Source organism: Peromyscus eremicus, chromosome X (genome assembly GCF_949786415.1).
Source record: "Peromyscus eremicus chromosome X, PerEre_H2_v1, whole genome shotgun sequence".
NCBI classification, from domain to species: domain Eukaryota; kingdom Metazoa; phylum Chordata; class Mammalia; order Rodentia; family Cricetidae; genus Peromyscus; species Peromyscus eremicus.
In genome coordinates, this window is record NC_081439.1 from 75,702,483 (window position 1) to 75,728,630 (window position 26,148).

The following is a 26,148-nucleotide window of genomic DNA, read 5'->3' on the forward strand; positions in this document are numbered from 1 at the left end:
TAGACATTTCTTACCACCAAATAAAACCTCTAGTACTGAGGCTGGGTTACATCTAAATGAGTTGTTGGCCAAAAGGGCCTCATAGAAATCTCCAAACAACTCAGGCATTGTCAAGCCTATTATTGTTTGCTCTCCACAAACTGATGGTAAGTCCCTACTGTTGAAGACAACATCTACATAACTCATTGAACATGGAAAAGTCAAGTTGGTGTCCAACTAGAGTTTTTGCCCCTCTGGCTAGTGTTCATGGTACTGGAAGGTACTCTGCAGGCTTGCAGAGGAGAAAGGTAAACACCAACCCAGCTACAAAACCTTCCATCTTCAATGGTGACTTCCCTGCAAGATATGCTGGTGCAATAGTGACAGAAGGCTTATGGGAATGACCAGTCAATACCTGATTACATTTAAGGGCCACTCCATGAGAAAAAACCATCCCTGTCACTGTTCAGGTGGCCAAGAACCTAAGACTATATTGTTCATGGACTTAGAAGAAAACCAAATATTACTGTACTGCTGAAGAAACATAGCAAGAAAATGACTCCTAAAGACATTCTGATATATTCATATATCAGTGTCTTATTTAGCCATAATCAGAGAAACTTTCTCCTGCAGCAGTTGGAAACAAATACAGAGACCCATAGCTGGAAAATATATGGAGAAAGAGAAGAGACTGTGGAACATTTCATCCTGAATGGGATTTCTTCATTAAACACCTCCCCTCAGGGATCAGGAAACTCTGGAAGAGGAGGCAGAGAGATTCTATGAGCCAGTGAGGATGGAAGACACCATGGAAACAATGTCATCTAGACACAACTGGGCTGACATACATATGAACTCAGAGACTGTGGCAGCATGCTCAGGCCCTGCAGAGGTGTAAGTCAGATGGGCTCCCAGTGCTGACAAGGGAAGTGGACACAAGCCCTACCCCTAACCCATAAGATATCGCCAATTGACATCTACTCTACCAAATGAAAAATTAATTTTCTCTAGGGGAGTCTCACTGGGTTTATCAACCACTCTTAAGGGCAAGTTCCATGCCCAGCAGTAGATGGCCAACACAAAAATAAACTTTTTTCTTTTTCTTTTTCTTTTTCTTTTTCTTTTTCTTTTTCTTTCTTTCTTTCTCTTTCTTCTTTCCTTCTTTCTTTCTTTCTTTCTTTCTTTCTTTCTTTCTTTCTTTCTTTCTTTCTTTCTTCCTTGTTTTTTTCACAAGGATTTGACTGGGCTTTTTTTTCTTCCTTACAGATCTTTTGCTGGCTAGTATTACATCAACTTGACACAACATAGAGTCATCTCAATTGGTGGAACCCCAACTGAGAAAAGGCATTTTCTTAATTGGTGATTGATGGTGGAAGGCCAAACCCACTGTGGGTGGTGTCATCCCTGAGTTCTATAAGAAAGAAGGGTGAACAAGCCATGGGAAGCAAGGCAGTAAGCAGCACCCCTCCAGGGCCCCTGCCTACAGGATCCTGCACTGTTTTAGTTCTTGTCCTGATTTCCTTCAATGATGAACATTGATAGGAAAATATAAGCCAAATAAAACCTTTACATCCCAACTTGATTTTTAGGTCATGATGTTTTGTTGCAGCAATAGAAACCATAACTAAGGCAAGATAATTTGCTTATATATTATGGTTTCTGGTTTTATTTTTCTGGGTTTTCTCTAGTAGGAATGTCTGTTTTCCAGCATCTGTATGTATTTCTTAGATTTTTCTTTGGGTCTTTTTTTTCTGTTTGTTTCCTCTGTCCTATTCTAGTTTGTTTGGTTTTTAATTTTATATATATATATATATATATATATATATATATATATATATATAATTATTTAGATGCTTATTCATATTCTAATGAGAGAGAGAAAGTAAGGGTGTTCAGGAAAGTAGGGAGGCTCTGAGAAGAGCTGGGGAAAGAGAAACATAATCAGAATATATTGTATGAAAAAAATCTATTTTCTTTTTTAATTTTACTTTACATCCTGGTCACAGTTTCCCCTCCCTCTTCTCCTCCCAGTCCCTCCTTCTACTCCCCTCTGTTCTGACCCTCCAGTCCACTCCTTCTCTGTTTCTGTTCAGGAAAGGGCAGGTCTCCCATGGATATCAAGAAAACATGGCATATTAAGCTGCAGTAAGACTAAGCGTCTTCCTACGTATTAAGGCCAGGCAAGGCAATCCAGTATGAGGAATAGGTTCCCAAAATCTGGTAAAGATTCAGAGACAGTCCCTGTTCCCACTGTTCAGAGTCCCACAAGAGGACCAAGTTACACAACTGTAACATATGCAGAGGGCCTAGGTCAGTCTCATACAGGCTCCCTGGTTGCTGGTTCAGTCTCTGTGAGCTCCTATGAGCCCAGGTTAGTTGATTCTGTGGGTTTTCTTGTGGTGTCCTTGACCCCTCTGGCTCCTAAAATCCTTCCTCACCATCTTCTATAAGATTCCCCAACCTCTGCCTAATGTTTGGCTGTGGATCTGCATCTGTTTCAAAAGTCTATTTTCAATAAAATCAAGTAACAATTAAAGGTTAAAACTATCCACAAAGAAGAAACTGGCAATGTTAGTTTGTTGTAAATATTATTTGCATTAAACAATTTTAATAAGTTGATGAATCTGATTCTGTTGCCCTGTCTCACAATATTATGGAAGGAATTGAAGTAGAAAGTAGCTGGTAATTGGAAAAAGGAACTATAAATATAAAGAAAAAGTATATATTATTGTGGGGTCTCCCTGTTCCTCCTGATCCATTGGCCACCAGGCTATGAGGACAAAGGGAGTAGAGGCAGCTTGCAGGGCTTTGTATGGCTTGTGAGTATGACAGAAATAGCCTTCTGGGAGTCGGTTTCAGTATTACAGCTCAGCTCTATTCCAGAGTAAGTGAAATGTATAATCTGGGGACAGCATCTGGGCCTTCACCTAATTTGCATTTGGCAGCATGTTCATATCATATAACTGGAGCACAATACCTAATTATCACATGGGCAGAACAGGGAGAGCATTTGCAGGGAACTGTGTCAAAGGTCACACTTCAGTCAGGCATCCCAGCTCAGGGACAGATTCCAAATAAGCTCAGGCAGAGAGCAGGAAGCCCAGCTGGAGAAAGGGAGTCCTCCATTTGGCTCCTAGCTCAGAGAGCTGTTCGTACATGGTGGATTGCAATCTTAAACAGCAGAGCCCTCCAACATATTATGGAGAAGTTTAAAAAGGAAAAGAATACATTTTGAATGAGCCAGAATTTTTATATTACAAAATAAATTTTTACCTAAAACAAATTAAATTTTTGCAAAATAAAACAAAAATGAGGGAAAAAATCTAGAAAATTTATAAAAATCACAAATGCCACAAAAAGTTTATGAAAAATAAAACATAAAGATGATATACGTATGATGATTAAGTTTTAGTATATATAAGGTCCAACTTTGATATGCTGGAGAGTTCTGTTGCTAGGAGCATTTGACTAGCCTGCAGAATGCCCTAGGTTCAACCTCCAGTATTGAACATAATGTGGTTGGTGCACCATAACTATAATTTCAGTTTTTAGAGTTGGAGGAGTATCAGGAGTTCAAGGTAACCTCATCAACATAGCAAATTCCAGAGCAGCCCAGATTTCATGAGAGCTTCAAGTATAAAACTACAATATATTCCTCTATTTAAAACAATGTGGTTTACCTTAAGATGTGTATCTGTTCTTGGTAACATTTATATAAACTAATTTAAAGAACAAAGATTTCATATTGTATTGAGAAACATGGTTTCTGCTAAATTTGTCATCCTTTTACCTACTTAAGAAACCAAATTTAAATGAAATCTAAATTTATTTAAAAATCTGTTTGTTTCCATTTAAGCTTTGAGAGCTAAACGGAAGTTATAACTAAAATCTATGACTTCATCTTCAAAACTGGGGAAAATGTCCCTCTTGGTGCTCATCAACCAAGATTTGGATGCTGAAACTACATGTGGCAAATGGTTTAAAGGACAGCCAGTATGTTTACCCTATTATTCAAGGTCAACCCAAACCTGGGGGGACAGTGTGTTCTCACACAAGGTCCTTCTGACTTTGGTAAACCATTTATCCTTTTGATCAGACAGACCAAAGATATTACAAAGGGTCTACCTTAACCAATGCTTATGCTCAAAAGAGGAGAATCATTTGGAGGGAGACATGTGGTGATATATTTTGTACCCCAATAAAACTTATCTGGGGATCAGAGGACAAAGCCAGCCACTAGATTAGAAATAGAGGCCAGACAGTGATGGCATACACCCTTAATCCTATCACTCAGGGAAACAGAGATCCAGACAGATCTCTGTGAGTACAAGGCCACACTAGGAACAGAGCCAGGTGTGGTGGTACACACCTTTAATCTGAACACTTGAGATCTCAGGCCTTTGCTTGGGAAGCACACATGCCTTTAATCTCAGGAAGTAAGATGTCAGGGCAGAAAAAGGTATAGAAGGCTTGAGGAAACAGGAACTAATGCTCTTTAGACTGAGAATTTGGTAGAGGTAATAGTGGCTACAGCAGTTCAGCAGAGTCCTATTCAGGTGAGGAAACAGAATTGGCTGAGGAGTTGGCGAGGTGAGGTTCACTGTGGCTTGCTCTGCTTCTCTGATCTTTCAGCTTTCCCCCCCATGGTGATATTTTATTTTGTACTAAAATGTTATTTGTATGTTAATAAATAAAGTTGCCCGGGGATCAGAGCTATTAGCAAGCCATAGAAAAGCCGGGCGGTGGTGGCATATGCTTGTAATCCCAGCACTTGGTAGGCAGAGCTAGGTAAGTCTCTTGTGTGTTTAGGGATACAGCCAGCATTGGATACACACGCCTTTAATCTCAATACCAACCATAGAAGACCTGGAGGTCTATACAGACAGGCAGTGACGAGGCGGTCATATGGTTGGGTTTACAACCAATGAGAAGGCAGAACCGAAAGTCTTTATAAAGACTTTAACACAGGAAGTGGCTCTCTTTCGGAGAGGTAGAACCACCGCAGGAGGAAGGGTAAGGTTTTAGCTCTTAGCTCTGACCTCTTGGCTTTCTTCTTTGCATTGGTTCTGTGTTTCTTATTTAATAAGATGGTTGGTTACATATACACCCCCCAATATCTGGCTCTGGGTTTTTTTTTTTTATTAATAAGACCTTTTAAAATTCATATTACAGAGACGTTTCTTTCACTTCCAAAGATCAGGGAGATCTTGGCCCATCTTTTTAGATGATAAAACTAATGAGAACAGATTACAGACAAGAGGCTCTTCATAATTCTTTAAGAGCAACCCTCACAAAGTCTCATCTGACATTAACAATTAATAGGGGGAGGGATTTTTGGCTACCTACATGCTCTTAAATACTTACCAGAAAAGTATAACCAAAACAATCAGCTATATTGGGCATGTGAGGAGAGGGTGTAAATACAGAAGTAGAAAAAGGTAGGAGGAAAAAAATAATACTAAGGATGATTGAAAAAGGCCTAAAGAATCGTATTTATTTCATATTTACCTAAAATTCACCTGATAGTGTTGCTCTCAGTAGCCATAGATCATCTAAAAAAACCTCCCAAGCACCAGACAGTTGAAACTTCCTTTTGAGTTGTTGGTTAAGAGAATCCAAGAGACTCTCCAAACAATATAGATGATTGCTGATGCCCTGTGTTGCCTCTTAGAGGTTAAATGTAATTCTCCATTGCTAGACATACCATGTACTTTGGATACAGGACTCAATAGATTTGAGATGAATTTGACCCCAATGCATGCTAATGGAGGACCAGCTTTCAAAGTACAAGAATGCAAGCTGGCGAAAGAAAAAAATTAATCAATAGTCCTCCTTAGTCGCGATGCCCAAGAATCACAGCAATGACAAACAATAATGGCACTCCTATCTTAGCAGTAAACAGCTCTCAAATTGGGCTTACAGTTCACTCAACAGGAGATAAATCATGCCTGGCACTAGAAAACTAGGCCACTATCTAGGACTAGTGGGGTCATGGATCTTAGTATAAAATTTACTATAGCAAATTTACTAAACCAACACAATTCCTAGCTGCACTCTAAGTACTTAGCCTTGTACTCAGAGATAAGTGTAGCTCTTGCCCCTCATCAAAGAAGTGTCTTCTGCACCAGATAGAGACTATTACAGAAAACTACAACTGGTCAAAATACAGAGAACAACTGATCATGGTCTCCTCTACAGTGCAAATTCTGTACCTAACGATCAGAAAACACTGCACAAGAGAGGAGGAAGATTGGAAGAGCCAAAGGACCACAAAATCTGCATTGAGATTGTGTCTCCTAAAAATGACAGGGAAACTGCATTCATAATACCACAACAGTACAGCTGCCCAAACAAGACCAACAGCAAAAAAAAAAAAAAAACAGCAACAGACATGCTAACATGAAAGAGTGAAATTTCATAGGGTCACACCTCTAGAGAAAGAACTAGAAGAAACTGTTGACTGATGAGAGAAGGAGCCAGTCTTCCCCAGGGTCAATTCTGAAATCATAAACATACAGGTAACACTAAATGGACTCAGGAAGTTTTGTTTATAGATGTATGCATAACAACCAAAAAAAAAGAGGCTATGAATTTGCAAGTAAGTAAGAGAAGTATGGGAGTGGTTGGAGGAAGGAAAAATAAAATAGAGTATGACAAAATCAAAAATAGCCTCTTCAATAAATGGTGTTGAGGAAACTGGAAAAGAAAGTGATTATACTAACAACTAGTAAAAATTGTCATCCTGACTTGTTTCAGGCAGAGAACATGATTTGAAGTCCTACAAAGACAGTTGGTCATTCAGATGTCCCTAAATAAAATGAATATCAAAAATCCTGCTAGTTACTGACCATGATTTTCATTCTGAACCCCTTCATGCAAAGATACTAATTCTATAAATTACCTGAAGACAGGCATTCAGGAGACCAGCTTCAACCATTAAAAAGAAATAGTATTTTAACATCTGTCAAACTCCAGAAAATAACTATGTTCTTCTGTCCAAATTAAAACTGTATTTTTCAAGAAAAAATAATATACAAGACAGCCATGGAAAAGCAGTAAACCAATTAAGGACTTTTACTTTGTCTTCAAAAGGAATTCTGAGGGTCAAATACAGATAAGTAAATCTATGGACCCATATAGACTATGTTTTCTGACATTGGAATTATCCCGATGAAAGGTGCCTTAATAACAATTATGCTTACATTTACTGAGGCTGTACCAGACAAATCCATTTTTAAAAGATGCTCCATTATTTTGTAAAACTACTTTGTGTAAACAAAACCCCAGCTCTGTTTAATATCTCCCCCATTATTACTATAGAAAATCTCCATCGCATTTGAATCTGTCATGGTCATCCTTAAACTCATACTATTTTTCCTTTACCCTAGTCCTCCAAATCATAACTTTTAATTTCTCCAATGAGTCTCAGATCCTGAAAGACACACAGGTCATCACTAGGCAACTGATAGACACTAACTGACCAGAGCTAAATCTGTCTCCTATCTTGTTTCTCTCCTGCTTCATGGTGCTTCTGAAAAAAAAAAGTACTAAAATCCTTCCCTCACTCCAAGACATAGCAGGTTCTTCCCTTTCTGCTCCTTTTGCTGATGTGAAAAACTTTTCCTTATTTTATGTCTGCAGCTCTGTTCTTTCTCCTTACATTTACTTTTATTCAATCATTATTTGTATTAATGTAGGCATGGTTGATCCCTCTTACCCTTTAAATCGTTTTTTTTATGTTACTTGATATTTTCAGTCTCTAATCTCCATATCCTTCAATGGCTTCAATCAAGTTTGTTTCTTCCAGAATCCAACGTATTATACTTCAACTGGTATACAATATATATACTGGTCCACCTTTCCCAAAACAAATCGCAAGGCATACTATATTGGGCTAACATGGGCCAAGAACTTCATGAGACTGTTAAACCATACCATCTACTACTTATATCAATGGGATCTGATACTCAGCATGATAAGCCTTCATTATTGTACCAAAATAGACAAAAAAGGATTTTAGGGCTATTAGTGGTATCTATATACCCATCTAGTATAAAAGTTACTAATGGAAGAAGATTCTTCTCCTACTTTCATATAAACTTAGAGGGATAAATATTTTGAGGGAGGAATGACAGGTTAGATATGAAGTATCCGAAGAAATTATACTTGTTTCTTAGTGTCTATGTCTTCTGATAATCAGAATGCCCCTTTGTATTTAAATAACTTTTACTGCCTTTTGGAACAATATACTTCAACCTGGAGCTCATGTTGCCCTGCCAAATGAATCTCTAACTATATTTATCTATCAACTGAATTTTCTACTTTGTGAGGATAAGAAGTGAGGAGAAATGTTAATACATTGCCAGGCTTGGTGTGCCTGCATCAGGTTCTACACAAAGCCACACTTAACATCAATTCCTATTCTAGAGATTCTGTGAGAAAAAAATCAGATACAGCACATATGCCAATGCCAGGAAGGTCACAATGGCGAGACTGGCACCTGTGCCCATGTCACAGGGTGCTAGCGCCCACACAGAGTGAATTGTGCTATCTGTCCCATGCAAAGTCCTTTATAGTGATGAGTTAAAAACGTGATGATCAACAAGAGACTATATACAGTCTCACTATCCCAACCAGTTCTGTATCCTTCACTCATATTTACTACTTCATTTCAACTTAATGAACTGTGATTTTCTTGTTCATCATACTATCTTTGAATCTTTACTTGACCAAAAAAATCATTGGTGTTAAAGAAGTAATTGTTTACCTTGGGCACTACTGTGTTTTCATTCTAGACATATCTGTTAATTGTCGTTTTTACTGCGGTAAGTATTCTGCTATTAGAATAGAGCTAGAAATGGAGGTCAATCCAATGCTTTGAGCATGTGGCATGAGGTTTCCACTACTGCATTGTATCTCCAGTCCTGAGGAGAGAAAGAACACCTACTATGAAATTATTACACTTAATCTTCAAAACCATTTCTATTGAAAGATTATAGGTGATTAGTAATCCTCCCAAATTCTAATCCATATAGCTAAATCCTGATGCAGGAACATAAAGATATGAAAAAAATCAAAGCAATATGACTGATCTTCAAATTATCAATTACTAAGTAATGGAATTTAATGAAAATGAATTAAATGAAATACTTCCCAAAAAGATTTCAAAAAATGATTATAAAAATATTTATTGAAATATAAAAAGATAAGCACCCAAATGAATTCTCTGAGTATGCACACAAATAGCAGAGTGAAATAATAATGTAAATATATGAAAGAAAAGCAGAATTTCATAAAAGCAGAAATAGTGAAAAAAGAGTTAAACTAAAGTTTGGAAATAAAAGTTCAATAAGTTGATTTTATAAACTCAGGGGAAATTCTTCGCAATGGAATAGATCAATTAGAAGACAGAATGAAAGTGCTAGAAGATAAGGTGAATTGATTAGAAAATTTACACAGTGACAAAGACAGAATGACAAAATATGAACAGACCATATTTTATCTCTGAAACATCAACAAAAACCAAACATGTTTATCATAGACATTGAAGAAGAACAAGTTTAACCAAGTATCATAGAAAATACATTTAATGAATAATTCTTGGAAAGAAATGGATAGCCAGCTAGAGGTTTAATTTACAATGACAAATAGACAACAGTGGGAAATATTCCCCAAACCTCCCACTATAACATCTAAGAATACAGAAACTCTCACTATAAAAAAATCTAAGCATACAGAGCAGAGAAAGAGTATTAAAGAGTGCAAGAGAGAAGCACCAACCATATACAGGCCAGCACATCCGATTAACAGCAGATTTCAGTACAAATTATAAAAACAAAGAAAAACAGAACATTTATTTCTAACTCTGAAAGACAGTAATTGACTAACAGAGTATATATCCAACAAATCTATCTTCAATAATTAAATGGGAAAATACAAGAAAGGGAAATTGTGACCACTAACCCAAGAACAGAGAATATACTTGAAAAACAAATGCTAAACACTTAAAAAAAAAAGATAAAAACATCCTTGAGTCAGCAGGAAAGAATGAACAGAAGAGTAGATAAACTAATAAAGATTAGAAAAGAAACACTATTAAAAATAACAAAATAAATAAAACTAATATGTACTTTAAAATACTAACACTGATAGATAATGGTCATAATTTTGTAAACAAAGTCATAGACTAAGAGGTTGGTTAAAAAGTACAACCCACACAAGTAAAATTATTTAAACTGAGCACGTTGTATTTATGTATACATATACACATGACATGTAAAAGCAACTAATGAAAAAGAGGATACATATTTGAAAAAGAACAAAGAGGGGTATATGGGAGGATTTGGGTGTGGAAGGTAAGAAGGAAATGATATAATTGTATTATAACCACAAAACTAAAAGGAGTAATAAAAAAACAAATAACCTATCTATCTATTGCTGCTGAACTTCATTGACAAAGGAAAAGCCTTAGGGTAAAAGGATAAAAAAAAGACATTCAAAGCAAATAAAACTAGAAAGCAAGGATGGTAGCATTACTAAAACCTGACAAACTAGACTTTGAACCAAAATCATTCAGAACACATAAAAAAAAAGTTCACTTTATATTGAGGGGGGAAGCTATCAAGATAATATTTTCTACATATACATGAACAAAAAACCAGCACACCCAATTTCATACAATAAACATTACATTATGTAAATGCAGTGACCTAAATACAATAATAGAGTGATTTTAGTACCATATTCTCCCAATACACAAGACTGTAGACTAAAGAATCTATAAGAAAATATCAGAGATAAAAGATAACGTAGTTCAAGTGGATTTGACAGACATTTGTATAATCCATTCAAGAATTGCAGAACATGGGCTGGAGAGATGCCTAAGTGTTTAGGAGCTTATTACTGCTCTTGCAGATGACCTCAGTTCAGTTCCCCGTACTGATTTTAGTCAGTTCACAACCACCTGTAACTCTGGTTTCAGGAGATCCAACTCTTACGGATTCTACAGGAACCTTCAGTTTTACACACACACACATACACACACACACACACACACACACACACACAATTTTTATCACTGAAATATACACATTTAAGTATTTTATGAAACTTTCCCCAAAGTAAACTGCATTTTTAAAATATTGTTTAATGTGCACTAACATTTCCATGCATGTATACACGTGCATCCCATGTGGGCCTGGTTCCAAAGGAACCAGAAAAACATATCAGATCTGCTATAGCAGGAATTGCAGATAGTTGCTTGGAACTGAACCCATATCTGCAATAGCAGCAAAAGTTTTTAAATATAAAATAATTAAAAAATCCACCTCCCCCACAAATCAAAGTTTTTTTTAACTGATGAGCTATTTCTCTAGCTTCCCACATAAACCATATTTCAAGGCACAAAGCAAGACTTATATATAGTACAAGAAAACTAAAATGATTTTTAAGTATTTTTTTTCTGATCACAATAGACTAAAATTGGCAATCAAAAGAAACAAAAACTAAGAAATATATACAAACCCATGGGAATTAAGCAACACCCTACTGAATGATGAATGGGTCACTGAAAATCAGGGTTACTGAAAATTTTGAAAATTTCAAAATTCCTGTAATTGAGTGCAAAGAAAATCATAACATACTAAAACCTGTCAGATACATGGGAAATGATGAGACAAGGGCAGTTTATGGGTATACATGCTTATATTAAAACTATCAGAGAAATCCCAAATAAATATTCACCTCATGATCGTAACCAAACAAGAACATGCCAAACCAAAAGACAGGACATAGAAACAAGTATTTAAAATCAGAGAAGAAAATAATGAAATGGAAATAAAAGGATTCAAAGAATCAATGAATCAAAATTGGGTCAAGACAAGATAAAATGAATGATAAAACCCAAGTTCAACAAATATAAATCGAGAATCCAAATAATAACATCATATAAGAAAATAGATTTTAAGAGCCAGAGGATCAAGTTTTTGTTTTTGTTCTGTTCTGTTTTGTTTGAGTATGTCTCTTAGTAACATCAGAAACTATACCCACAATGTCTCACCAACTTGATTGCCCAAATGTAAGCCAAACAAGGATGACACTAATGGACATGCCTACGTGGATGGGGGAAAGCCCGCAGGTCTCAACTCTACACAAAGAACTCTAGGCAACTGAGGAAGGCTGGGAGCAATAGAGGCGGCCTTCCCCAAGGAAGAGCACCCCAATTGGTTGTTCAGTGCCAAACAGTCATATATATATCACATTATACATACAGGACATATTTACATATTATATATATTATGCATGCAATAACAATTAGTGAAAAAAATGGGCCATGAATTTGAAGAAGATTTGGGAGGGGAATATGGGAGGGTTTAGAGAGAAGAAAGGGAAAGGAGAAATGTTATAACTGCATTATAGTCTCAAAATATGAAATAATTGAAAAAAGACCAACTACCCCCAAATCAAATCAACAAATTGGCTAATGAAATGAAGAAACAACTCTCATAGACTAAAATGTAATGATGAAAGCTGGCCTAAGGTGGAATGAAAATGTTCTCATGAAGGTGACTGTCACAACTCTAAATTTGAGAGACACTAACTTACTGATCAAAAGGGAATCCAAGCCAGCCACAAGATCCTAGCCAAGAATAGGCACATATGAGGATATTAACCTTTAATAGACACAGAAAACAACATATTCTCACATATGTATATAAAATTCATTGTGGCAGTGTTATCCAAAGAGAATAATTTGGATAGACCAATACTAGAATGATAAGCCATTCTGAGAAAATACTGAAGATAGAACATCAACAGTCCAATAAAAGGTAGAAGACAATTTCAGAAGACAATGCTGCTATGTTCACAATAGCTAGGAAGTGAAATCTGCCTAGATTCCCATCAATTGATGAATGGATAATGAAAATGTTGCACATATACACAATGGAATTTTGTTCAGCTATACAGAAAAGTGAAATTACGAAACGTGAAAGTAGATGTTTGAAACTGGGGGAAAATTATAACAAGTGAGATAACTCAAACTCAGTAAGACAAATGTCACTTGCTGTCCTTCATACGTGGATCCAAGCTTTGAACTTGTAGTGTGGTGCGCATAACTCGGGATATTGAGAAGCCAGGAAAATAGTCACTGGAGGATCCCTTAAAGGAAGATGAATCATGGTACATAAGTAATAAAAAAAATAGGTAGAATACTGGGGGTAGAATACTTAAATCTGGGAAGTGAATGGGAGATATGAGGGAGAAGGAAAGAGGGAAAAATAAATAAATCAAAAGATATATGAAAAAGAAATACAGAAATCTAATGCTTTGAAGCTCAATTATTAACATATTACTTCAAAATATATCTCAATTAAATAGTGTAAAAAACAATATGTTCAACAAGGCTGTTACTAGAAGTCATGGATAATGAGAGAAAAAATTACAGTGCCAGAGGTAGGAGATCATCTTTCGGGTTGTAGGATAGACTGGCCCACAGCCTCCTCAAAACTGTGTAGACTCTTTGAATTCCTCCTGATTGCCCACCAGAACTAGAAAATGAGAGCCTATTGCTGTGGAATAATAGTTTGGGATGTTACATTTGTTTATGCAGTGTAACATTTGTTTAATGATGCAAAGACGTTTTGCATTCTTTTATATTGCATTTGTTTAACTCTGTGAAGCTGTGTTACTGTGCCTGTCTAAAACACTTGATGGTCTAATAAAGAGCTCAATGGCCAATAACAAAGCAGTAGAAAGGATAGGCAGAGAGAATAAATAGGAGGAAAAAATAATAGAGAATGAAGAGGATCAAGGAGTAAGGAAAGAACGGTCCAGCCACCCTGCCACACATGGAATAAGAAGGAAAGAAAAGTTATACACAAATAAAGAAAGGTAAAAGCCCAGAGGTGAAAGGTAGAAAGGCTAATTTAAAAGAAGCTGGCTAGAAATAAGCCAAGCTAAGGCCAGATATTGTAAGTAAGAATAGGACTCCATGTGTGATTTATTTGGGAGCTGGGTGGTAGATCCCCCAAAAGAGCACAGAACAAAAGGTAAAAGAGCCAAGGTGTAAAAACAACCAACAACAGCCTATTGCTGAAGACACAGAGTAGTTTGATTGCAAGATAAAGTGAAACCAAGCTAGACCTGAAATAGATAAATTTTATCCCTGTCAACCAGATTCCATAGTGACAGAAGGTAATATGTGAGAAAAAGTGCCAATGGTCTTAACCATCTGTCAAGTCTAGTAAATGCAGTACCACATCTTCCAGACAAGATGTTTTCAGCTATGCAATAGAGGCACAATTCTTACGGGGGAAAGCAACTAATCTCTGTTGAACTTAAAGCCTGCTCCATAAGAGGGAATCCATTTCAGGTAATGTGAACTGCAGTCAAAAAACCATGCCCATGTAACTAATAAGCCTAAGTGATAAACCTACCAATGTTTAGCTAAAATGTTGTAACATCAAACTACCATCTAATTATTTATTTTTATACCACAGATAAATGCTACCCACATCCTTACTTAGAGAAGCCTCTTTGCAGTGAAAAGATTGCAGATGCAGAGACATGACTACTCAAGGTGCTAAGAAAAAGTGAAGATTAAATAACATTGTCTGATCATTGGATAGCCATTCCAAACATGAACTCAAGGAAACTGGGTTTGCCTATGTGGAGCTTGCACAACAATGGACCTGTCAACATACAAACATGTAATTTGGAAGGAGCTCAAGGGGCCCTACTTTTTCCCAATGGAGTAGTAGTCACTAATAGATTATGGGTAAGTGGGAGTCACTTTCACTAGTTGTGAGCTTACTGGTGAGCTCACCATGCTTTGGTGTAAAGTTCCAAACCCATAGTCATCCATGTCTCAGCTGAATCTTAAATTCTGTTTTGAACTTGACCTGGAAAAACCTAAGACAGTGATGAAGTTTTAAACCTCACAATGAACAAGCCAGCCAGCTTGTGCCCAGATAGGCCTATTCCAATAATTTTCACATGTGTTACAGGTACACAATTAAGACAAGAATAAAACAAGAGCCCTTCTGATAGTACAGTATAGAATCTACTATGAGAAAAACATAAACATAAATAATTTAGAAAGAGCAATTCCAAAGTAACCCGGACTATTTGAGAAACTGCTTTTAGACCACTAAATTTACAGTGAAACAAATATGTTTCCAAGATTTGTACTAAACATTACCATACCTTATCACCCCAAACTCAAAAGGCACAATGCAAACAAACATATATAATAAACTAAAACTTTCAAAAGCAAAGGATACATAAGAGCTTAGAAAAATAGAACATGGGAGAAAACTATGTAACCTTGAAAGAGTGAGTAATTGGTTCATCTAATGTTTTTTACACTGTGTACAAGAAATTTACCAGAAAAGTCTACAACTTTCAGAAAAGTCCTGAAATCACTAAAAATGCCAACTATGAAAGACACAAATTATTAAATATGATAAAGTCACAAACATACAAGTTTCATTTTGCTACTGATATAATAAAAATATTTTTATTCAAATGAAAATGATATGTCTATTGAATTGGAAATTTCAATATTTGGAACTTAAGCACCCAGCCTCCCCCCACAAAAAAACCCAACAACGAAGTGTATCCCTTTTAAGTGATTTTACGAGGCTTATTGGCTGGATAGAACTTCTGCAACTATGGAGAGTTAAAAATGCTGTAGGTCCAAAGGCAAATCATCCTGGCTATCTCTAGTAACTTTAACAGGTATTTGTTACCTACTTCTGTGTTTCACCTAACATCTATCCTTGAGACCAACAGGCAAATCTTTTTGGAATGCGCAGATAGACCACTAGCTTCTGCAAACACTAAGGCTAAGAATGCCTTTAGGCTGCATATGAAGCTTACAACAGAGACTTCCCTGTTTAGCTCTATGCTGAGAACTTGAAGTTCCTACCAATGGATCTGAGAAGTGTCTATATTTATCAAATACACTGTTGTTACTATTAAAAATAAAACTATGGGTATATTGCTGTGGGATGGTCTGTATGTCAAATGTGTTGCTGATTGGTCAATAAATAAATCACTGATTGGCCAGTGGCCAGGCAGGAAGTATAGGCGGGACTAACAGAGAGGAGAAGGGAGAGAACAGGAAGCTGGGTGAGAGAGACACTGCCAGCCACCATCAGGACAAGGAAGATGTAAAGTACCGGTAAGCCACAAGCCACGTGGCAAGGTATAGATTTATAGAAATGGATTAATTTAAGCTGTAAGAACAGTTAGCAAGAAGCCTGCCACGGCCATACAGTTTATAACCAATATAAGTCTCTGTGTTTACTTGGTTGAGTCTGAGCGGCTGTGGGACTGGCGGGTGAGAGAGATTTGTCCTGACCGTGGGCCAGGCAGGAAAACTCTAGCTACAGTATATAAGTGGTCATTGGTACTTGCAGTAAACTACATCACTGTTTCTGTTCCCAGGTCATGATTACTTATATTTGGCTCCAGAATAAACTCTCTTATTCCCTGTGTTATGACAGCTTTGTTTTTGCATTGATACTACAACATATAGTTAACACAGAAAAGCTCTAGCTTGCCATAGGTGTGTGTGTGTGTGTGTGTGTGTGTGTCTCATTTTTACTCTTTTACTGGACTATCAAGAGAAGGACTATTCACAGAGGTTCAAAGCAAATTAGATTGGGTTGAAATTTTTTTTTATTTTATTTTGTCATACTCCTGGCTTGACATTAGACAAAGGTTTCACATGGATACCTTCGGCATTTGCTCATCATTACTTAATGATGAGTTCTATGAAATTATTGTAACATGCTGTTATATGCCAACACCTCACCTTATAAGTTTTTTTTTATTTACTGTTTCATCACTGATATTTTCTAACCCACATTTATTTTATATTTTCACTTGCTCCTCAACATCTGTATGGAATATATCCTAAATATTCTAGGATAACATGGAAATAATTTATTTATGTCATAATTGCTCAACACTTTGCTTTAAAAAAATGCCCTATTAACATTCTTGTTTAAGGGGACAGGAAAAAAATTTGGCTCACATTCTAATACTTTTGTAACCTAAGATAAAACTCCAAAGAAGTCCATAATGTGCTTCAATAGTGACATTAATCAGGTTAGCATTTATTGTGAAAATGTACAGAAACCACAGATGTAGATTTTATAACTTTATAATGCCTAATGTATATCCAGAAAAATGGGCATGATACTTACATAAAACATATGCTAGCCAGGTGGTGGTGGCGCACGCCTTTAATCCCAGCACTCGGGAGGCAGAGCCAGGCAGATCTCTGTGAGTTCGAGGCCAGCCTGGTCTACAAAGCGAGTTCTAGGAAAGGCGCAAAGCTACACAGAGAAACCCTGTCTCAAAAAACCAAAAAATAAAATAAACATATGCTATAGATCAGTGGTTCTCAATCTTCCTAATGCTGCAATCTTTAATACAGTTCTTCATGTTGTGGTGACCCCCAACCATAAAATTATTTCATTACTACTTCATAATTATAATTTTGCTACAGTTATGAATAGTAATGTAATTATCTGGTATTTGGGATATCTGATATGTGACCCTTGTGAAAGGTTCATACAACTCTCAAAGGGATCGTGACCCACAGGTTGAGAACCACTGTTATAGGTGATCCTAATAAGGAGAGCAGCCGTAATAGTAATAATGCTATTATAATTAATACTTATATATGAAATGCAATATTGGTCACTAAGATTAAAGTAGGAATAGTGTATAAGAAAGATTATAGTTACAAGAAGAAAAATATTCATATCACAAATATAAAACTAAAAATAAATGTGACTAGTTGGGTGCTAATGATGAGACAGTCCTGAAATGACCTCGTCACTTTGTAACAGAGGTTTTCCTGAACAACCTAGAATGTTCATGGCTTTTGGCATCATACTTAGAAACTCAACCAATGTGCACACAGGTTCTTTGAGTAAAATTGGCATGAACTAGGACATTAAATACATATGCAAGTGTTAGATGCCAAAGAAAAGGAAAAAGGAAACTAGAATCTAAGTTGTTATGTTTTAAAGAACATTTATGACAAGGATATAAGAAAGAATAAAAGTTGGAGGAGTTATGCTAATAAAATTTCAATAGCACTAAAGGAAATACTAAAATAAATCCCAAGACAATGAATCAACTAAAGAAAGAAAGAAAGAAAGAAAGAAAGAAAGAAAGAAAGAAAGAAAGAAAGAAAGAAAGAAAGAAAGAAAGAAAAGAAAGAAAGAAAATAATATATAACTGACAAATATAAATAAATTAACTAACACACATTATGCAAGTTTAACAAAATGGAAATAAAGATGTGAAAACATCTGCCAAAATATTATAAGGTCAAATATCTCATCAGACACTCATGATAGACAGAAAATGGGAAACTGTTATCTGGAAAGGGGAGACAGAAGGGAAAAATATGGGCCTGAAAAACTGAATATTTGAAGATTGATAGAACAACTCATATACAATTAACAGAGACCTAACTTTATGTAATAAGAGACTATGAGCCAAGAAAAAAATTCATGGTATTAGAGTTGAACTATAGTAGCTAAAAAAATGAAGTATATTTGATTCATGAAAGTAAAATTTAAGGACTATAACTTGACAGCTTCTAATGACTGGCAAAATATTATGGAATTCATAGATGAATATGTTTACACAGCACTAGGAGGCTGAATCATGAATACTCTTCTGAGTTGTAGGCCAGCCTGAGTGGAATATACAAAAATACATACAAGATATACAGTGAGTCCCAGGCTGGCCTGGGCTACAGAGTGTGAACCTATCATAATCAGTCAAGAAGAAGGGGGAAGAGGAAGAGGATGAGAACAAGGGAGAAGAAGGAAGAAGAAGAAAAGGAGGGAAAGAAAGAGAATATTATTTGCATGACTATGTTTAACAATAAGTCCTAGGAGCTAGAATAAACTTAAAGTATTTAGCAAATAAATATGTAAGTCAAACCAATATGCCAAATAAAGAAAACAAGAATTGAAATACGTCAATATGTACACAAGATCTTTTGGAGTTTTCATAAATCAAGGAAGAAGTGAACCCTCAAAATATAGAAAAGGACTAGATGAAATATCATGTTAGTCTACTACCACAGCACTAAAACTCTCTTCCCATGAAGGATATCAGCACCATTTTGAGGGAGATTCTGACTTTCACTTGACATCAAAGCAAAGGTGGAGGCATATTACTGGGGCCAGGATTCACAGTAGTATGGTTACTTAAAATGGGCATGAAGTTCTTGTAACAATGAGATAATGAAATAATTTATATGAGCCATGACATACTGCTGAGTATATACAAGACTTCTGAACATAAGACCTCTATAATTCCCATAACATTATAAAGGAGATCATTTCAGCAGCTACCAACTAAACAGACACCAACATATTGCTGAATAAAAGTAAGGTAAAATACTAAAACTCAGATAAAATTTACTAGAATTCTCCAAAGTCAAGGGAAAGATACTCTCCTATAAAAGTCAAGAGGAGGTTAGAAAGCATGTTACCTGGTAGGGGTGAATAAGCAGACTGGCTCTGATTACTAAAGTAACACAAAGGTTCCTGTGACAAAAGAATGGTGAGGGGATTTATGCTGTCATAATAAATGGGCTACCAGTTTCTACTGCCAGAATGGGCCTCTACCAGGCTATTAGGACTTCAAAAATGGGTGTACACTGAAAGACAGAGGTTAGAAAACCTTTCAAGAAGAAGTAGAAACATTACAGATTCTTTCAGAGCTTCTGAGAGTATAAAGTGAACATTAGCTTACTATTTAAAGCATAAAAACCTTTATTCCGTGAGGTATAGCTCAATGGTACAATGCTCACATAGCATGCTAGGTTCCCTGGCACACCAAAAAAAAAACGGTAGTGGACTTTAGGTTATCTAAATACCTATTAATATACCATCATTTCATGAAAAGTCTTTGAACAAGAATTTTTAGGAATTTCATACTCGTGTTTTTCGTACAATTTATACAAGTGTTTTTGAGTGGTAGAGAAAGGGCTGTCCTTTGCTTAACGGAGACTATGTTGCCAAATAGTGAACATTTTCTCATATCTAAAGACAGAATCAGCAACAGGGTTATGGTAAATCTTGCGCACAACATAAACTAGTTGATTTGTTAAATATTATCATGTTTTTGTAACTGTAAAAGAAGTCATGATTTTTTTCTAAACATTACTACATTCATTAAGAAGTTTGTTCAGACCAAATGGTGGTGGTGTATGCCTTTAATCCCAGCACTCAGGAGGCAGAGACAGGAGGATCTCCAAGTTCAAGGCCAGCCTGGTCTACAGAGCCAGTTAACAGGTAGACAGAGAAACCCTGTCTTGAAAAAACAAACAAAAGAGAAAACAAATAATAATAATAATAATAATAATAATAATAATAATAATAATAATAATAATAAACAACAAACAAAAATAGAAGTTTGTTTGGTATTTTCTGACACCTTTATTATCTTTATTATGAAGAAATAGTTTTGTATTGTGTTATGGTCTTTATAAGAGAAGTTGCTACAAGGTTTCTAAGTAGGGAACATTGACTTCTTTACAATTGAGTGCTCAGATAAGGGCCATGATTTCTCATTTTCAAACATCATTCATGCTCCAGAATTTTTTTCTGTATCCAAGATATTAAGAATCATAAGAAAGGTTTTGTTTTGATAATTCTATGTCTTCCCTAAAAATATGAAGGAATTAGTGTGAAAATGCCTATAGTTCCTAAAGTAATCTACAGATTCAATGTAATTCCAATCAAAATTCATAGGCTATCATTTATAAACATCAAAAGAAACAACTAAAAAGTTATATGGAAGCATAAACACCAAGGACAGCAACACCATACCTGATTTCAAATTAGCCATAGAAACAAAACCAGCATGCCTCTTCACAAAGAGAGATTTGTAGATCAGTGGATCAAAGGACACAGATATAAGGCCACACAATTACAATTACTTACTTATTTTTGACAAAGATTCCGAACATATGCTTTGGAAAAAAAGACAGCATCTTTAAGAAATGATACTGGGAAAACTGTTTTTCACGTTGTAGAAAATTGAAACTATGTCCTGTCTCTCACTGTGGACAAAATTCAACTCTAGATGGATCAAAGACCTCAACATAAGACCTAGTATCATGAAACTATTGCAAGAAAACTCAGCAAGTATGCTTCAAATTATAAGCCCCCACTAGGTAGATGGTCCTACATCGTATAAGAAGGCAAACTGAGCAAGTCATGGGGCATAAACCAGTAAGCTGCATTCTTCTATGGCTTCTGCTTCAGGATCTGAATCCAGGTCCCTGCCTTGAATTCCAGCTCTGACTTCCCTTCATGATGGACTGTAAGTTGTAAGGGGAGCTAAAAGTTCCTTTCATAAGTAGGGAACCTGGAGTTGTTTGACTGCCAAATCTTTCTCTGACTAAAATGTTCCTGTTCAACAACAAGAAGGATTCTAGATTTCTCCAAGAATACCAGCTGGCTTTCTGTTTACATGTATGTTGTAATTTAGTCAAAATTAAGTTTCTGTGAAATCCAAAGTTCCTATAGAATCATATCAGGCAGGCAGCTTAGAACATTCTTAAGCATGTGAGAAAAATGGCCTATCATTCTTCACTTCTAACAAGCTTGGTGTCGTGCCATGCTGATGGTTTGTGCTTTACACTTTGAGAATAAGAGGTAATATAGAACCTTTCTTGTTTCTCTAGCTTCATTTGCAGCTACCTCCCCAACTCTGGACCAGCCACACTGAACCTATTCCAACTTCCCAAAATGCATCATGGTCTTGCTTACCACATAGCCTTTAGGGATACCATTCTCTCTACCAAGGGTAGCCCCCTGTGATGGCCTGGTTGGTTTCTACTTTTTCCTTTTCCTTCAGTAGGATGATAGATATTGCTTCCATTAATTCTGTAAACATAATTGTGGCCTTGATGGATGACACTGAGGTAATCATTTGTGCTAAGTGACAAGGTCAAATGGGAGTAACTGGCTATGAAGTACAGGATACCAGGCAGAGGGTAGAGGATGCTGTATATTCCTAGACAAAGTTCTATGAAGGGATTTTCATGGTGCCTTTTGAGACTCCACTTCTTCCCCTTTTGACTGAGCTGAGTTTTCAGGATAAGGACATGGGTTGTGAGGAGTCCATTAAACATGACCAGCTTTACAATGCTATGTGATATCAAGCCAAGCAAACATGATGTCAGAATGAGAAGGGTTATTAGAAAGATGAAATCCAGGGGTAAAGAGATGGTTCAGGGGATAAGAGAACATACTGCTCTTACAGAAGATCTTGGTTCAGTTCCCAGTACCCACATGACAGCGCACAATCACCTGCAACTGTAAATCCAGGGGATCCAAAGCACTCTTTTGACCTCCATAATCAGATCCACATATGTGGTACACATATACATAAACATTAAAATAAATATATATGTATTTAAAAAGATAATTTTTTTCTTCAAAACGTTCTTTTCTTACTTGATCACTTTTCTCTCATCCTCTCCCTTTCTTCCCTCCTTCCATTTCAAATGAAACCTGGAATGTTACACATTCTAGACAAATGTTCTCTCACCAATGAGTCAAAATCCCAGCTCTGGATAATTCCTTTCTGATGACAACATGAGGGAAAGTTCAGAAACCATTTTCTACTGTAGACATTTCCCTCCTTCCTTCCTTCTTTCCTTCCTTCCCTCCTTCCTTCCTTCCTTTCCTTCCTCCCTCCCTCCTTACCTCCCTTCTTCTCTTTTCCATCCCTCCCTCTCTCCTTCCCTACCACTCTCCTCCTTCCCCCTCTTCCTTTGTTATCATTCCTTATTAGGCTGAGGATGATTCTTTTCTACTTTGGGGTATACTTTTACTTTATTTTCTTTCTTAGTTTATGTGCTAACATAATAGAACTATTTCCCAAGGAGGTTACAAGTCTGCTATTCCACATCAGAAGCTAATCTGGATTATGACAGAATACCTCTGACAGGTTACAGTCCCATCCTTCTTGGCCCCTCAGGGATGTAGGAATGGAACCTGAAACATGTGATTTGTCCACTCGGGATGTACTTGACAGACAACATTAGCCACATGACCCCCCACTTGTAGTGGGTAGCCATTCCAGTTTTGATCTGGAAGTTCCAACCCCCATTGAGACTTCGGCAACTGTCACGCCTACAAGGCGGGGCCAAGGGAGGCGCCTAGGGACCCGAGATCTGGATGGGGGGCGCGCTCTTCGTCCCGGGACCCTGGATGCTGGAGGCAGATCAAGCAAAGCTCCAGAGCACACCACTGGACTGTGATACACTTTCCCCAGACCCCGTGACCTACCTATCCCTTAATTTGTAAGTTACGCCATTAAATAAATCTCCTTTTAACTACGTGGAGTGGCCTTAATATTTACACCAATACCCACTAGGTAGGTCTGGACTTTGTGGGACATTAGTTATAGGGCAAGTTAGTTCACTGATCATCATAGAGAGACAGGGAACTGATCAAAAGCATATGACATTTATAAATAAATTTAATGCCATTGCTATTTGTGACAATGGAAAAACCTTGTTGTTCTCTCAATAAAAATAACATAATAATACTCACTTTCTGGGTCCTTCCTCTTAAAGGGAACATTATAAAACAAGCGGTCTTCCGTCTACCTGCCCCATTCCCTCCTGAGGCATACCCATTTCTTGTGGAGTGTCATAGTTATAGATACAGGGCATTTGATCTTTTTTTTTTTTTTTGGGTTTTTCGAGACAGGGTTTCTCTGTGTAGCTTTGCGCCTTTCCTGGGACTCACTTGGTAGCCCAGGCTGGCCTTGAACTCACAGAGATCCGCCTGGCTCTGCCTCCCGAGTGCTGGGATTAAAGGCGTGCGCCACCACCGCCCGGCCCATTTGATCTTTTTAAGACAGATAAAAATATTCATTAAGTTTTAAGTTAGCTATTGATGTTTAGTTAGCTTTAATTGTCAACTTGACATACACCTAAGCACACCTGGGAAGTGAGAACCTTAATGAGGATATTGCCTTCATCAGATTGACCTACAGACATAACTTTGGGGAATTTTTCTTCATTTCCTAATGATGGAGGAGGGCCCAGTCTACTGTGTATGTTGCCATTTTTAGGCAGGTGGGTCTGGACAGTATAAGAATAATACCTGAGGAAGCCAGTAAGCAGCATTCCTCCATGATTCCTACCTATAGCTTCCTGCCTTAGTTCCCTGAATGATGGACTGTAAACTGTAAACCAAATAAACTTGCCCCTCTTCCAAGTTGTTTTTGGTATTTTATGACAGCAATAAAAAGGAAGCCAAAAATTAAGAAAATTTGAAAAATGAGTTATTTTCCCTATCACAGAAAATCATGCTATTTGCTGTAAAAGAGGCATTAACAGAAGTGGGGGTAGTAAATTATGAAGGAATAGAAATCAGAATATCAAGCTAAAGTAAAAATCAGTCAAAACATCTAGTCTTTTTCAATCTTCAACTGAGTATGAATTGATATTTTAAGGGTCCTGAAAATGCAGCTCAGCTCTTCAGCTGCAGTCACAGGAATCTAGTACCTTTCTCTTCCTGCCCTCTGGTGGACATAGCGATGAATGGACACTTCCACAAAGACTCTAGAAAAAGCAGAGACCAAAATTGGGACTGTAAAGTCTTCTATGTATTAGAGAATGCCATATGCTTCATCCTTTATCTTTTTTGATAATCCTTTGGGATAAATGCTAATATTCTCCCTTGAACATCAGGTACTAACTCCAAAGTATAGAATTAACATCTAAATCAACCCTCTCCACAGGTAAGATGGATTTTAACAAAGAGATACCCAAGCTAAACCATTAACTTTATTGCCAGGACCCAAGAAAGAATATGGATTTTTACTTTCCATAGTTTTTGTTTTGTTCATGTTGGTTTAGTTTTGGATTTTTTGTTTGTTTGGGTGGTTGGTTTTGCTGTTGTTGTTAAATTGTTTTATATATGTCTGCATTCCATGTGCATGCCTGGTGCCTATGGAAACCAAAAACAATTGTCAGTTGTCCTGGAACTGGAGTTACAGACAGCTGTGAACCATCATGTGAGTGCCAAGAATTGAACCTGGGTTTGCTGGAAAAATAACCAGTGCTCTTAACCACTAAGCCATCTCTCTTACCACTTAAGGGTTTGGTTGATTTTTGTTTTGTTTTTCTTTTCCTTTCTTTGTATTTTTAACTAAAATTCATAAAATATAATCTGATCACAGTTTCCTCTCCTGCATCTCCTCCCAGATCCTTTCCTCCTCCTCACCCTTCCAACTTCATACCTGCCTGCCTGCATGCTTTCCTTCTCTCTCTCTCTCTCTCTCTCTCTCTCTCTCTCTCTCTCTCTCTCCTTAGAAAATAATCAGGCAAATAAATAAATAAATAAGAATTTAAAAAATTAAAAAACAGCAAAAGGAACAAGAAACACACACACACAAACACACATATACACACACAACCAAAACCCATAAAAACATAAAATCAGAAACCATTATATATAAGCAAAAGATCAGAAAAAGTAAAGAATGCCCACATAAAGCAATATGAAACAAAAACAATCAACAAAATCTTCACTGAGTTTGTTTTGTCTTGGCCATCTACTGCTGGGCATAGGGCCTACCCTTAAGTGTGATTGTATACTCATTGAGACTCATTGGAAAAAACTGATTTTTTCCCTTTGCAGTAAATTGGAGACAACAACTTTGTTAGGAATATGAGATCATGTCCAGTTTCCCCTCTCAGCACTGGGACCCCATCTGACTTGAACCTGTGCAGGTCTTGTACACTGCCACATCTCTGTAAGTTCTTATGTGCATCAATCCTGTTTCATCCAGAAGACATTGTTTCCTTGCTGCCATCCATCCCCACTGGCTCTTAAAATCTTTCTGCCTCCACTTTTGTATAAGTTCCTGAGCCCTGAAGGAAGGGATTTGATGAAGATATTCCATTTAGGACTGAGTGTTCCAAGGTCTCTCACTCTCTGCACATTTTCCAGCTGTGGATCTCTGTCCCATCTACTGTAAGAGAAAGCTTTTCTGATAATGCATGAGCAAGACATTAATCTTTAGGTATGAGGGAATGTCATTAGCCATTTTATAGCTGTGCTCCTTTAGCAGAACAACAGCATTTTGTATTCCTCT

General features: G+C 36.8%; 1 protein-coding gene across 2 annotated transcripts in view; it reads right to left on the reverse strand.

Annotated features, from left to right (window-relative positions):
• Window positions 1-19,549, reverse strand: part of LOC131899275 (E3 ubiquitin-protein ligase RING2-like) — a 30,526-nt gene extending 10,977 nt beyond the window's left edge. The window contains exon 1 of one of the 2 annotated variants that reach the window (XM_059250697.1): window positions 19,511-19,549. The gene's annotated coding sequence lies outside the window, so the exon portion shown is untranslated. Of the gene's footprint in view, window positions 1-8,746; window positions 8,901-19,510 lie in introns of those variants that run through there. The other variant, XM_059250696.1, reaches the window with a different exon arrangement.
• Window positions 19,550-26,148: the final 6,599 nt, after the last annotated feature.